Source organism: Pleurodeles waltl, chromosome 10 (genome assembly GCF_031143425.1).
Source record: "Pleurodeles waltl isolate 20211129_DDA chromosome 10, aPleWal1.hap1.20221129, whole genome shotgun sequence".
NCBI lineage: Eukaryota > Metazoa > Chordata > Amphibia > Caudata > Salamandridae > Pleurodeles > Pleurodeles waltl.
The window spans coordinates 67,047,170-67,061,573 of record NC_090449.1 but is presented as its reverse complement, the minus strand read 5'-3'; the positions used below and the strand labels follow the sequence as shown (position 1 = coordinate 67,061,573).

General features: G+C 48.6%; 1 protein-coding gene across 4 annotated transcripts in view; it reads left to right on the top strand.

The window, feature by feature from the left end:
• The window catches only part of TNRC6A (trinucleotide repeat containing adaptor 6A), a 376,657-nt gene that overhangs the window by 343,411 nt on the left and 18,842 nt on the right, over nt 1-14,404 (top strand). The window lies entirely within an intron of this gene.

Here is a 14,404-nt window from a genome sequence, read left to right as displayed (position 1 = left end):
GAGTACCAAAACCTGTCCCCCCTGAGCCCCCACAGCGCCGCCTGCAGAGGGAATCCTGAGGCTTCCCCTGACCGCGACTCTCTGAAACCTAAGTCCCGGCGCCTGGAAAAGACCCTGCACCCGCAGCCCCCAGGACCTGAAGGACCGGACTTTCACTGCAGAAGTGACCCCCAGGAGTCCCTCTCCCTTGCCCAAGTGGAGGTTTCCCCGAGGAAGCCCCCCCTTGCCTGCCTGCAGCGCTGAAGAGATCCCTTGATCTCTCATTGACTTCCATTGCGAACCCGACGCTTGTTCTAACACTGCACCCGGCCGCCCCTGCGCCGCTGAGGGTGAAATTTCTGTGTGGGCTTGTGTCCCCCCCGGTGCCCTACAAAACCCCCCTGGTCTGCCCCCCGAAGACGCGGGTACTTACCTGCTGGCAGACTGGAACCGGGGCGCCCCCTTCTCTCCATTGGAGCCTATGCGTTTTGGGCACCACTTTGAACTCTGCACCTGACCGGCCCTGAGCTGCTGGTGTGGTAACTTTGGGGTTGCTCTGAACCCCCAACGGTGGGCTACCTTGGACCAAGAACTGAACCCTGTAAGTGTCTTACTTACCTGGTAAAACTAACAAAAACTTACCTCCCCCAGGAACTGTGAAAATTGCACTGTCCACTTTTAAAATAGCTATTTGTGAATAACTTGAAAAGTATACATGCAATTGAAATGATTCAAAGTTCCTAATGTACTTACCTGCAATACCTTTCAAACAAGATATTACATGTTAAATTTGAACCTGTGGTTCTTAAAATAAACTAAGAAAAGATATTTTTCTATACAAAACCTATTGGCTGGATTTGTCTCTGAGTGTGTGTACCTCATTTATTGTCTATGTGTATGTACCACAAATGCTTAACACTACTCCTTGGATAAGCCTACTGCTCGACCACACTACCACAAAATAGAGCATTAGTATTATCTCTTTTTACCACTATTTTACCTCTAAGGGGAACCCTTGGACTCTGTGCATGCTATTCCTTACTTTGAAATAGCACATACAGAGCCAACTTCCTACAATCAGGAAAACTAAACAGCTATTTATTGCATTCCAAAAACCTCATGCAGGAAACCCAATATCAAAACAAGGTATAGCCAGATGGATAGTTAAATGCATCCAAATCTGCTACCTTAAAGCTAAACGACAACTGCCCATTACACCAAGGGCACACTCAACCAGAAATAAAGGTGTTACCATGGCCTTTCTAGGAAACATCCCAATGCAAGAAATATGTAAGGCCGCCACATGGTCTACGCCTCACACATTCACCAAGCACTACTGTGTAGACGTGTTATCCGCACAACAAGCCACAGTAGGTCAAGCCGTATTAAGAACATTGTTTCAGACTACTCCCACTCCTACAGGCTGAGCCACTGCTTTGGGGAGATAACTGCTTACTAGTCTATGCAAAACATGCGTATCTACAACGACAGATGCCATCAAACTGAAAATGTCACTTACCCAGTGTACATCTTTTCGTGGCATCAGTCGCTGTAGATTCGCATGTGCCCACCCGCCTCCCCGGGAGCCTGTAGCAGTTCGGAAGGTACCTTCAACTATTTGTATATATATTATTTTAACCTTAAATAGGTACATACTTAGTCACTCCATTGCATGGCCACTATTACTACAATACAACTCCTACCTCACCCTCTGCGGGGAAAAACAATCGAAGATGGAGTCGACGCCCATGCGCAATGGAGACAAAAGGAGGAGTCACTCGGTCCCGTGACTCGAAAGACTTCTTAGAAGAAAAACAACTTGTAACACTCCGACCCAACACCAGATGGCGAGCTATGCAAAACATGCGAATCTACAGCGACTGATGCCACGAACAGATGTACACTGGGTAAGTGACATTTTCAATATAAAGCATAACCACCTGATCCAGTCTTTATTTCACAGCAGTTACCCCCAGATTCCATCGTAGTCAGTGCAGCCAGAAAATGGGCAAATAGCCAGCCCACAGGGGATGCTCCTAATAAAGAAAGCTGCAAATTCGATGCAACTCAGGCTACAAGTCCGTGGCGAATTGCTAACTCCCAAGCTCTTTTAGCCAGTTATGACAGGGCACATTGTGACTAGATTCAGGAGTTCCTGCAATACCTCCCAAAGGAACATCAGAAAAGAGCACAACAGGTAGTGGAAGAAGGGCAAGCCATTGCTACTAATCAGATCTGATCAGCACTAGACGTGGCTGACACGGCAGCTAGGGGAATAAACACTAGCGTCACAATTAGGAGACATGCATGGTTGAGGTCCTCAGGCTTTAAACTTGAAATACAACAAGCGGTCCTTGTAGGAAGTTGGCTCTGTATGTGCTATTTCAAAGTAAGGAATAGCATGCACAGAGTCCAAGGGTTCCCCTTAGAGGTAAAATAGTGGTAAAAATAGATAATACTAATGCTCTATTTTGTGGTAGTGTGGTCGAGCAGTAGGCTTATCCAAGGAGTAGTGTTAAGCATTTGTTGTACATACACATAGACAATAAATGAGGTACACACACTCAGAGACAAATCCAGCCAATAGGTTTTTTGTATAGAAAAATATCTTTTCTTAGTTTATTTTAAGAACCACAGGTTCAAATTCTACATGTAATATCTCATTCGAAAGGTATTGCAGGTAAGTACTTTAGGAACTTTAAATCATAAAAATTGCATGTATACTTTTCAAGTTATTGACAAATAGCTGTTTTAAAAGTGGACACTTAGTGCAATTTTCACAGTTCCTAGGGGAGGTAAGTATTTGTTAGGTTAACCAGGTAAGTAAGACACTTACAGGGTTCAGTTCTTGGTCCAAGGTAGCCCACCGTTGGGGGTTCAGAGCAACCCCAAAGTCACCACACCAGCAGCTCAGGGCCGGTCAGGTGCAGAGTTCAAAGTGGTGCCCAAAACGCATAGGCTTCAATGGAGAAGGGGGTGCCCCGGTTCCAGTCTGCCAGCAGGTAAGTACCCGCGTCTTCGGAGGGCAGACCAGGGGGGTTTTGTAGGGCACCGGGGGGGACACAAGCCCACACAGGAATTTCACCCTCAGCAGCGCGGGGGCGGCCGGGTGCAGTGTAGAAACAAGCGTCGGGTTCGCAATGTTAGTCTATGAGAGATCTCGGGATCTCTTCAGCGCTGCAGGCAGGCAAGGGGGGGGTTCCACGGGGAAACCTCCACTTGGGCAAGGGAGAGGGACTCCTGGGGGTCACTTCTCCAGTGAAAGTCCGGTCCTTCAGGTCCTGGGGGCTGCGGGTGCAGGGTCTCTCCCAGGCGTCGGGACTTAGGATTCAAAGAGTCGCGGTCAGGGGAAGCCTCGGGATTCCCTCTGCAGGCGGCGCTGTGGGGGCTCAGGGGGGACAGGTTTTGGTACTCACAGTATCAGAGTAGTCCTGGGGTCCCTCCTGAGGTGTTGGGTCTCCACCAGCCGAGTCAGGGTCGCCGGGTGCAATGTTGCAAGTCTCACGCTTCTTGCGGGGAGCTTGCAGGGTTCTTTCAAAGCTGCTGGAAACAAAGTTGCAGCCTTTCTTGGAGCAGGTCCGCTGTCCTCGGGAGTTTCTTGTCTTTTCGAAGCAGGGGCAGTCCTCAGAGGATGTCGAGGTCGCTGGTCCCTTTGGAAGGCGTCGCTGGAGCAGGATCTTTGGAAGGCAGGAGACAGGCCGGTGAGTTTCTGGAGCCAAGGCAGTTGTCGTCTTCTGGTCTTCCTCTGCAGGGGTTTTCAGCTAGGCAGTCCTTCTTCTTGTAGTTGCAGGAATCTAATTTTCTAGGGTTCAGGGTAGCCCTTAAATACTAAATTTAAGGGCGTGTTTAGGTCTGGGGGGTTAGTAGCCAATGGCTACTAGCCCTGAGGGTGGGTACACCCTCTTTGTGCCTCCTCCCAAGGGGAGGGGGTCACAATCCTAACCCTATTGGGGGAATCCTCCATCTGCAAGATGGAGGATTTCTAAAAGTCAGAGTCACCTCAGCTCAGGACACCTTAGGGGCTGTCCTGACTGGCCAGTGACTCCTCCTTGTTGCTTTCTTTGTTCCCTCCAGCCTTGCCGCCAAAAGTGGGGGCCGTGGCCGGAGGGGGCGGGCAACTCCACTAAGCTGGAGTGCCCTGCTGGGCTGGGACAAAGGGGTGAGCCTTTGAGGCTCACCGCCAGGTGTCACAGCTCCTGCCTGGGGGAGGTGTTAGCATCTCCACCCAGTGCAGGCTTTGTTACTGGCCTCAGAGTGACAAAGGCACTCTCCCCATGGGTCCAGCAACATGTCTCTGGTGTGGCAGGCTGCTGGAACTAGTCAGCCTACACAGACAGTCGGTTAAGTTTCAGGGGGCACCTCTAAGGTGCCCTCTGTGGTGTATTTTACAATAAAATGTACACTGGCATCAGTGTGCATTTATTGTGCTGAGAAGTTTGATACCAAACTTCCCAGTTTTCAGTGTAGCCATTATGGTGCTGTGGAGTTCGTGTTTGACAGACTCCCAGACCATATACTCTTATGGCTACCCTGCACTTACAATGTCTAAGGTTTTGTTTAGACACTGTAGGGGTACCATGCTCATGCACTGGTACCCTCACCTATGGTATAGTGCACCCTGCCTTAGGGCTGTAAGGCCTGCTAGAGGGGTGTCTTACCTATACTGCATAGGCAGTGAGAGGCTGGCATGGCACCCTGAGGGGAGTGCCATGTCGACTTACTCGTTTTGTCCTCACTAGCACACACAAGCTGGCAAGCAGTGTGTCTGTGCTGAGTGAGAGGTCTCCAGGGTGGCATAAGACATGCTGCAGCCCTTAGAGACCTTCCTTGGCATCAGGGCCCTTGGTACTAGAAGTACCAGTTACAAGGGACTTATCTGGATGCCAGGGTCTGCCAATTGTGGATACAAAAGTACAGGTTAGGGAAAGAACACTGGTGCTGGGGCCTGGTTAGCAGGCCTCAGCACACTTTCAATGGTAAACATAGCATCAGCAAAGGCAAAAAGTCAGGGGGCAACCATGCCAAGGAGGCATTTCCTTACACAACCCCCCCCCCCCCCCCCCCCCCCCCCCCCCCAAACGAAAGAGGATGAGACTAACCTTTCCCAAGAGAGTCTTCATTTTCTAAGTGGAAGAACCTGGAAAGGCCATCTGCATTGGCATGGGCAGTCCCAGGTCTGTGTTCCACTATAAAGTCCATTCCCTGTAGGGAGATGGACCACCTCAACAGTTTAGGATTTTCACCTTTCATTTGCATCAGCCATTTGAGAGGTCTGTGGTCAGTTTGAACTAGGAAGTGAGTCCCAAAGAGGTATGGTCTCAGCTTCTTCAGGGACCAAACCACAGCAAAGGCCTCCCTCTCAATGGCACTCCAACGCTGCTCCCTGGGGAGTAACCTCCTGCTAATGAAAGCAACAGGCTGGTCAAGGCCATCATCATTTGTTTGGGACAAAACTGCCCCTATCCCATGTTCAGAGGCATCAGTCTGCACAATGAACTGCTTAGAATAATCTGGAGCTTTTAGAACTGGTGCTGAGCACATTGCCTGTTTCAGGGTGTCAAAGGCCTGTTGGAATTCCACAGTCCAGTTCACTTTCTTGGGCATTTTCTTGGAGGTGAGTTCAGTGAGGGCTGTCACAATGGATCCATATCCCTTCACAAACCTCCTGTAATACCCAGTCAAGCCAAGGAATGCCTGTCTGGGTTTTTGGAGCTACCCAGTCCAGAATAGTCTGGATCTTGGGTTGGAGTGGCTGAACTTGGCCTCCACCTACAAGGTGGCCCAAGTAAACCACAGTTCCCTGCCCTATCTGGCATTTGGATGCCTTGATAGAGAGGCCTGCAGATTGCAGAGCCTTCAAAACCTTCTTCAGGTGGACCAGGTGATCCTGCCAAGTGGAGCTAAAGACAGCAATATCATCAAGATAAGCTGTGCTAAAGGATTCCAAGCCAGCAAGGACTTGATTCACCAACCTTTGGAAGGTGGCAGGGGCATTCTTTAAACCAAAGGGCATAACAGTAAACTGATAATGCCCATCAGGTGTGGAGAATGCTGTTTTCTCTTTTGCTCCAGGTGCCATTTTTATTTGCCAGTACCCTGCTGTCAAGTCAAAGGTACTTAAGAATTTGGCAGCACCTAATTTGTCTATGAGCTCATCAGCTCTTGGAATTGGATGAGCATCTGTCTTGGTGACAGAATTGAGCCCTCTGTAGTCCACACAAAACCTCATCTCTTTCTTTCCATCTTTGGTGTGAGGTTTGGGGACTAAGACCACTGGGCTAGCCCAGGGGCTGTCAGAGCGCTCAATTACTCCCAATTCCAGCATCTTGTGGACTTCCACCTTGATGCTTTCCTTAACATGGTCAGACTGTCTAAAGATTTTGTTTTTGACAGGCATGCTGTCTCCTGTGTCCACATCATGGGTACACAGGTGTGTCTGACCAGGGGTTAAGGAGAAGAGTTCAGGAAACTGTTGTAGGACTCTCCTACAATCAGCTTGCTGTTGGCCAGAGAGGGTGTCTGAGTAGATCACTCCATCTACTGTGCCATCTTTTGGGTCTGATGACAGAAGATCAGGGAGAGGTTCACTCTCTGCCTCCTGATCCTCATCTGTTACCATCAACAGATTCACATCAGCCCTGTCATGGAAGAGTTTAAGGCGGTTCACATGGATCACCCTCTTGGGGCTCCTGCTTGTGCCCAGGTCTACCAGGTAGGTGACCCTACTCTTCCTTTCTAGCACTGGGTAAGGGCCACTCCATTTGTCCTGGAGTGCCCTGGGAGCCACAGGCTCCAGAACCCAGACTTTCTGCCCTGGTTGGAACTCAACCAGTGCAGCCTTTTGGTCATACCAAAACTTCTGGAGCTGTTGGCTGGCCTCAAGGTTTTTGGTTGCCTTTTCCATGTACTCTGCCATTCTAGAGCGAAGGCCAAGTACATAGTCCACTATGTCCTGTTTAGGCTCATGGAGAGGTCTCTCCCAGCCTTCTTTAACAAGGGCAAGTGGTCCCCTTACAGGATGACCAAACAGAAGTTCAAAGGGTGAGAATCCTACTCCCTTCTGTGGCACCTCTCTGTAAGCGAAAAGCAGACATGGCAAGAGGACATCCCATCTCCTTTTGAGTTTTTCTGGGAGCCCCATGATCATGCCTTTTAATGTCTTGTTGAATCTCTCAACCAAGCCATTAGTTTGTGGATGCTATGGTGTAGTGAATTTATAAGTCACTCCACACTCATTCCACATGTGCTTTAGGTATGCTGACATGAAGTTGGTACCTCTGTCAGACACCACCTCCTTAGGGAAACCCACTCTGGTAAAGATACCAATGAGGGCCTTGGCTACTGCAGGGGCAGTAGTCGACCTAAGGGGAATAGCTTCAGGATACCTGGTAGCATGATCCACTACTACCAGGATATACATATTTCCTGAGGCTGTGGGAGGTTCTAGTGGACCAACTATGTCCACACCCACTCTTTCAAAGGGAACCCCCACCACTGGAAGTGGAATGAGGGGGGCCTTTGGATGCCCACCTGTCTTACCACTGGCTTGACAGGTGGGGCAGGAGAGGCAAAACTCCTTAACCATGTTGGACATATTGGGCCAGTAGAAGTGGTTGACTAACCTCTCCCACGTCTTGGTTTGTCCCAAATGTCCAGCAAGGGGAATGTCATGGGCCAATGTTAGGATGAACTTCCTGAACAGCTGAGGCACTACCACTCTCCTAGTGGCACCAGGTTTGGGGTCTCTGGCCTCAGTGTACAGGAGCCCATCTTCCCAATAGACCCTATGTGTTCCATTTTTCTTGCCTTTGGACTCTTCAGCAGCTTGCTGCCTAAGGCCTTCAAGAGAGGGACAGGTTTCTTGTCCCTTACACAGCTCCTCCCTTGAGGGTCCCCCTGGGCCTAAGAGCTCAACCTGGTAAGGTTCAAGCTCCAAAGGCTCAGTTCCCTCAGAGGCCAGAACTTCTTCCTGAGAAGAGAGGTCCCCTTTCTTTTGCTGTGTTGCAGTTGGTTTCCCAACTGACTTTCCTGTTCTCTGGGTAGGCTGGGCCATTCTTCCAGACTCCAGCTCTACTTGTTCACCCTGTGCCTTGCATTGTGCTCTTGTTTTCACACACACCAGTTCAGGGATACCCAGCATTGCTGCATGGGTTTTTAGTTCTACCTCAGCCCATGCTGAGGACTCCAGGTCATTTCCAAGCAGACAGTCCACTGGGATATTTGAGGAGACCACCACCTGTTTCAGGCCATTGACCCCTCCCCATTCTAAAGTAACCATTGCCATGGGATGTACTTTTCTCTGATTGTCAGCGTTGGTGACTGTGTAAGTTTTTCCAGTCAGGTATTGGCCAGGGGAAACCAGTTTCTCTGTCACCATGGTGACACTGGCACCTGTATCCCTCAGGCCCTCTATTCTAGTCCCATTAATTAAGAGTTGCTGTCTGTATTTTTGCATGTTAGGCGGCCAGACAGCTAGTGTGGCTAAATCCACCCCACCCTCAGAAACTAGAGTAGCTTCAGTGTGGACCCTGATTTGCTCTGGGCACACTGTTGATCCCACTTGGAGACTAGCCATACCAGTGTTACCTGGATGGGAGTTTGGAGTGGAACCTTTCTTGGGACAGGCCTTGTCTCCAGTTTGGTGTCCATGCTGTTTACAGCTATGACACCAGGCCTTTTTGGGATCAAAGTTTTTACCCTTGTACCCATTGTTTTGTGAAGAGGCTCTGGGCCCACCCTCCTGTGCAGGTTTTTGGGGGCCTGTAGAAGACTCTTTACTATTTTTAGTTTTGGTTGTCTCATCACCCTTCCCCTGGGGAGTCTTTGTGACCCCTTTCTTTTGGTCACCCCCTGTTGAAGTCTTGGACACCCTTGTCTTGACCCAATGGTCCGCCTTCTTTCCCAATTCTTGGGGAGAAATTGGTCCTAGGTCTACCAGATGCTGATGCAGTTTATCATTGAAACAATTACTTAACAGGTGTTCTTTCACAAATAAATTGTACAGCCCATCATAATTACTTACACCACTGCCTTGAATCCAACCATCTAGTGTTTTCACTGAGTAGTCTACAAAGTCAACCCAGGTCTGGCTCGAGGATTTTTGAGCCCCCCTGAATCTAATCCTATACTCCTCAGTGGAGAATCCAAAGCCCTCAATCAGGGTGCCCTTCATGAGGTCATAAGATTCTGCATCTTGTCCAGAGAGTGTGAGGAGTCTATCCCTACACTTTCCTGTGAACATTTCCCAAAGGAGAGCACCCCAGTGAGATCTGTTCACTTTTCTGGTTACACAAGCCCTCTCAAAAGCTGTGAACCATTTGGTGATGTCATCACCATCTTCATATTTAGTTACAATCCCTTTAGGGATTTTCAACATGTCAGGAGAATCTCTGACCCTATTTATGTTGCTGCCACCATTGATGGGTCCTAGGCCCATCTCTTGTCTTTCCCTCTCTATGGCTAGGATCTGTCTTTCCAAAGCCAATCTTTTGGCCATCCTGGCTAACTGGATGTCCTCTTCACTGGGGCTATCCTCAGTGATTTCAGAGGTGTTGGTCTCTCCTGTGAGGGAACCAGCATCTCTGACTATTATTTTTGGAGTCAGGGTTTGAGGGACCCTGTTCTCCCTAGATAGGATTGGTAGGGGGGAATTTTCCTCCAAGTCACTATCCTCTTCCTCTGAGTTGCCACCCTCAGAGGGGTTGGCCTTTTCAAACTCTGCCAAAAGCTCCTGGAGCTGTATTTTGGTAGGTTTGGGGCCCATTGTTATTTTCTTTAGTTTACAGAGTGACCTTAGCTCCCTCATCTTAAGATGGAGGTAAGGTGTGGTGTCGAGTTCCACCACAGTCACATCTGTGCTAGACATTTTGTTTCTAAAAGTTGGAATACTTTTTAAGAATCTACAACTGGTTCTAGAATCTAATTCAAACTTTTACAAACTTTTAAACTCTAAAAGAAATGCTAAACAGGATCTAACACAAGGCCCTAGCAGGTCTTTTAAGAATTTAGAAAACTTTTCAAATTGCAAAAATCAATTTCTAATGACAATTTTGGAATTTGTCGTGTGATCAGGTATTGGCTGAGTAGTCCAGCAAATGCAAAGTCTTGTACCCCACCGCTGATCCACCAATGTAGGAAGTTGGCTCTGTATGTGCTATTTCAAAGTAAGGAATAGCATGCACAGAGTCCAAGGGTTCCCCTTAGAGGTAAAATAGTGGTAAAAATAGATAATACTAATGCTCTATTTTGTGGTAGTGTGGTCGAGCAGTAGGCTTATCCAAGGAGTAGTGTTAAGCATTTGTTGTACATACACATAGACAATAAATGAGGTACACACACTCCGAGACAAATCCAGCCAATAGGTTTTTTTGTATAGAAAAATATCTTTTCTTAGTTTATTTTAAGAACCACAGGTTCAAATTCTACATGTAATATCTCATTCGAAAGGTATTGCAGGTAAGTACTTTAGGAACTTTAAATCATAAAAATTGCATGTATACTTTTCAAGTTATTGACAAATAGCTGTTTTAAAAGTGGACACTTAGTGCAATTTTCACAGTTCCTAGGGGAGGTAAGTATTTGTTAGGTTAACCAGGTAAGTAAGACACTTACAGGGTTCAGTTCTTGGTCCAAGGTAGCCCACCGTTGGGGGTTCAGAGCAACCCCAAAGTCACCACACCAGCAGCTCAGGGCCGGTCAGGTGCAGAGTTCAAAGTGGTGCCCAAAACGCATAGGCTTCAATGGAGAAGGGGGTGCCCCGGTTCCAGTCTGCCAGCAGGTAAGTACCCGCGTCTTCGGAGGGCAGACCAGGGGGGTTTTGTAGGGCACCGGGGGGGACACAAGCCCACACAGGAATTTCACCCTCAGCAGCGCGGGGGCGGCCGGGTGCAGTGTAGAAACAAGCGTCGGGTTCGCAATGTTAGTCTATGAGAGATCTCTGGATCTCTTCAGCGCTGCAGGCAGGCAAGGGGGGGGTTCCTCGGGGAAACCTCCACTTGGGCAAGGGAGAGGGACTCCTGGGGGTCACTTCTCCAGTGAAAGTCCGGTCCTTCAGGTCCTGGGGGCTGCGGGTGCAGGGTCTCTCCCAGGCGTCGGGACTTAGGATTCAAAGAGTCGCGGTCATGGGGAAGCCTCGGGATTCCCTCTGCAGGCGGCGCTGTGGGGGCTCAGGGGGGACAGGTTTTGGTACTCACAGTATCAGAGTAGTCCTGGGGTCCCTCCTGAGGTGTTGGGTCTCCACCAGCCGAGTCGGGGTCGCCAGGTTCAGTGTTGCAAGTCTCACGCTTCTTGCGGGGAGCTTGCAGGGTTCTTTCAAAGCTGCTGGAAACAAAGTTGCAGCCTTTCTTGGAGCAGGTCCGCTGTCCTCGGGAGTTTCTTGTCTTTTCGAAGCAGGGGCAGTCCTCAGAGGATGTCGAGGTCGCTGGTCCCTTTGGAAGGCGTCGCTGGAGCAGGATCTTTGGAAGGCAGGAGACAGGCCGGTGAGTTTCTGGAGCCAAGGCAGTTGTCGTCTTCTGGTCTTCCTCTGCAGGGGTTTTCAGCTAGGCAGTCCTTCTTCTTGTAGTTGCAGGAATCTAATTTTCTAGGGTTCAGGGTAGCCCTTAAATACTAAATTTAAGGGCGTGTTTAGGTCTGGGGGGTTAGTAGCAAATGGCTACTAGCCCTGAGGGTGGGTACACCCTCTTTGTGCCTCCTCCCAAGGGGAGGGGGTCACAATCCTAACCCTATTGGGGGAATCCTCCATCTGCAAGATGGAGGATTTCTAAAAGTCAGAGTCACCTCAGCTCAGGACACCTTAGGGGCTGTCCTGACTGGCCAGTGACTCCTCCTTGTTGCTTTCTTTGTTCCCTCCAGCCTTGCCGCCAAAAGTGGGGGCCGTGGCCGAAGGGTGCGGGCAACTCCACTAAGCTGGAGTGCCCTGCTGGGCTGTGACAAAGGGGTGAGCCTTTAAGGCTCACCGCCAGGTGTCACAGCTCCTGCCTGGGGGAGGTGTTAGCATCTCCACCCAGTGCAGGCTTTGTTACTGGCCTCAGAGTGACAAAGGCACTCTCCCCATGGGGCCAGCAACATGTCTCTGGTGTGGCAGGCTGCTGGAACTAGTCAGCCTACACAGACAGTCGGTTAAGTTTCAGGGGGCACCTCTAAGGTGCCCTCTGTGGTGTATTTTACAATAAAATGTACACTGGCATCAGTGTGCATTTATTGTGCTGAGAAGTTTGATACCAAACTTCCCAGTTTTCAGTGTAGCCATTATGGTGCTGTGGAGTTCGTGTTTGACAGACTCCCAGACCATATACTCTTATGGCTACCCTGCACTTACAATGTCTAAGGTTTTGTTTAGACACTGTAGGGGTACCATGCTCATGCACTGGTACCCTCACCTATGGTATAGTGCACCCTGCCTTAGGGCTGTAAGGCCTGCTAGAGGGGTGTCTTACCTATACTGCATAGGCAGTGAGAGGCTGGCATGGCACCCTGAGGGGAGTGCCATGTCGACTTACTCGTTTTGTCCTCACTAGCACACACAAGCTGGCAAGCAGTGTGTCTGTGCTGAGTGAGAGGTCTCCAGGGTGGCATAAGACATGCTGCAGCCCTTAGAGACCTTCCTTGGCATCAGGGCCCTTGGTACTAGAAGTACCAGTTACAAGGGACTTATCTGGATGCCAGGGTCTGCCAATTGTGGATACAAAAGTACAGGTTAGGGAAAGAACACTGGTGCTGGGGCCTGGTTAGCAGGCCTCAGCACACTTTCAATGGTAAACATAGCATCAGCAAAGGCAAAAAGTCAGGGGGCAACCATGCCAAGGAGGCATTTCCTTACAGTCCTTAACGTGCCTTTTAATAAGCAGCAACTCTTTGGACCAGAGATGGATGCAACCATTGACAAATTAAAAAAGGACTACACAACAGCAAAGGCCATGGGAGCCCTTTATACAACACTTTTATGGGGCTCATTCGTAAACCTCAGTTTAGAGGAGGGTTTAGCCACAAACTTCAGAGACATCTACGTCAAAGCAAAAACAGGGACAAGAATATTATCCCAAGGGATCTTTCAGGTTAGGGGTTCTTATAGACGACACACTTCAGATCCAGAGGTAAATCCCCTGCCGCAAGCGGTGCCTCCACCTCATCAAAGCAGTGACTTTCCCTGCACCCCAAAACAGTATACATCTCTTGGAGGAAGACTGCAATATTTCCATCCGAACTGGCAACAAATTACAACAGATCGATGGGTACTGTCAGTTATCCGCAATGGTTATTGCCTAGAACTTATCTCCACTCCACCAAATATTCCACCCCGTTCATGCAGGCTTTCTCTTGAACACATTGCTCTGTTAAAACAAGAGGTAGAGTCTCTTCTTCTCAAAAGTGCAATAGAAATGGTTCCTATCAGTCAGCAAGGGACAGGGGTATATTCTCTATACTTCCTCATACTGAAAAAGGATGGCACACTTAGACTAATTATTGATCTCAGACCTCTATATCAGTATATCCTGTCAGAGCATTTCCACATTGGCACTCTACAGGATGTCATTTCCTTGTTACAAAAACAAGGCTACATGACAGCATTAGATCTAATTGACGCTTACTTCCATGTTCCTATACATCCAGCACACCGCAAGTATTTAAGGTTTGTGATAGCAGGCAAGCACTGTCAATTCAAAGTACTACCCTTTAAATTAACAGCACCAAAGGTATTCACAAAATGTCTAGCAGTAGTTGTGGCATACCTCAGAAGACAGTACATACATGTCTTCCTTATCTGGATGGCTTTTTAATAAAAGCCAGCACCATTCGAAACTGTCAACAGCAACAATACACAATAAATACCCTACACAAATTAGGGTTCACAATCAATTACTAGAAATCTCACCTTCAACCAGCACAAATTCATCCTTTTATCTATGAACAATTCTGAACACTCAGTCTGCATTAGCCTACACAAATTCACAATGAATCCAAGCAAGTCACACACTCATATTCCAATTACAGGTCAATCAAACTTACACAGTGAGGTTTGTCATGAGGCTATTGGGAATTATGGCATCATGCATAGTAGTAGGGCCCAATGCACGTCTAAACATGAGACCACTGCAACAGAGTGTCTCGCAACAATGATCTCAGGCACAGGGTCAGTTACAGGATCTAGTATTGTTGGACCGCCAAACTTACAAAGCTCTACAATGGCGGAATCACACCAGCTTATCGACAGGTCACCATTTCAGGACCCAATTGTCAGTTCTAGCACAATTTGGCAATGGTCAATTCACAATCACATTCACCTGATAGCAAAATACAGCCCTGGGATACACAACCAGCTAGTGAACCTCTTAAGCAGGACACAGCAACAAATACACGAATGGGAGATTCACCCACAGGTAATACAATATTACTTTCACATGTGGGGAACACCAAACATAGACCTTTT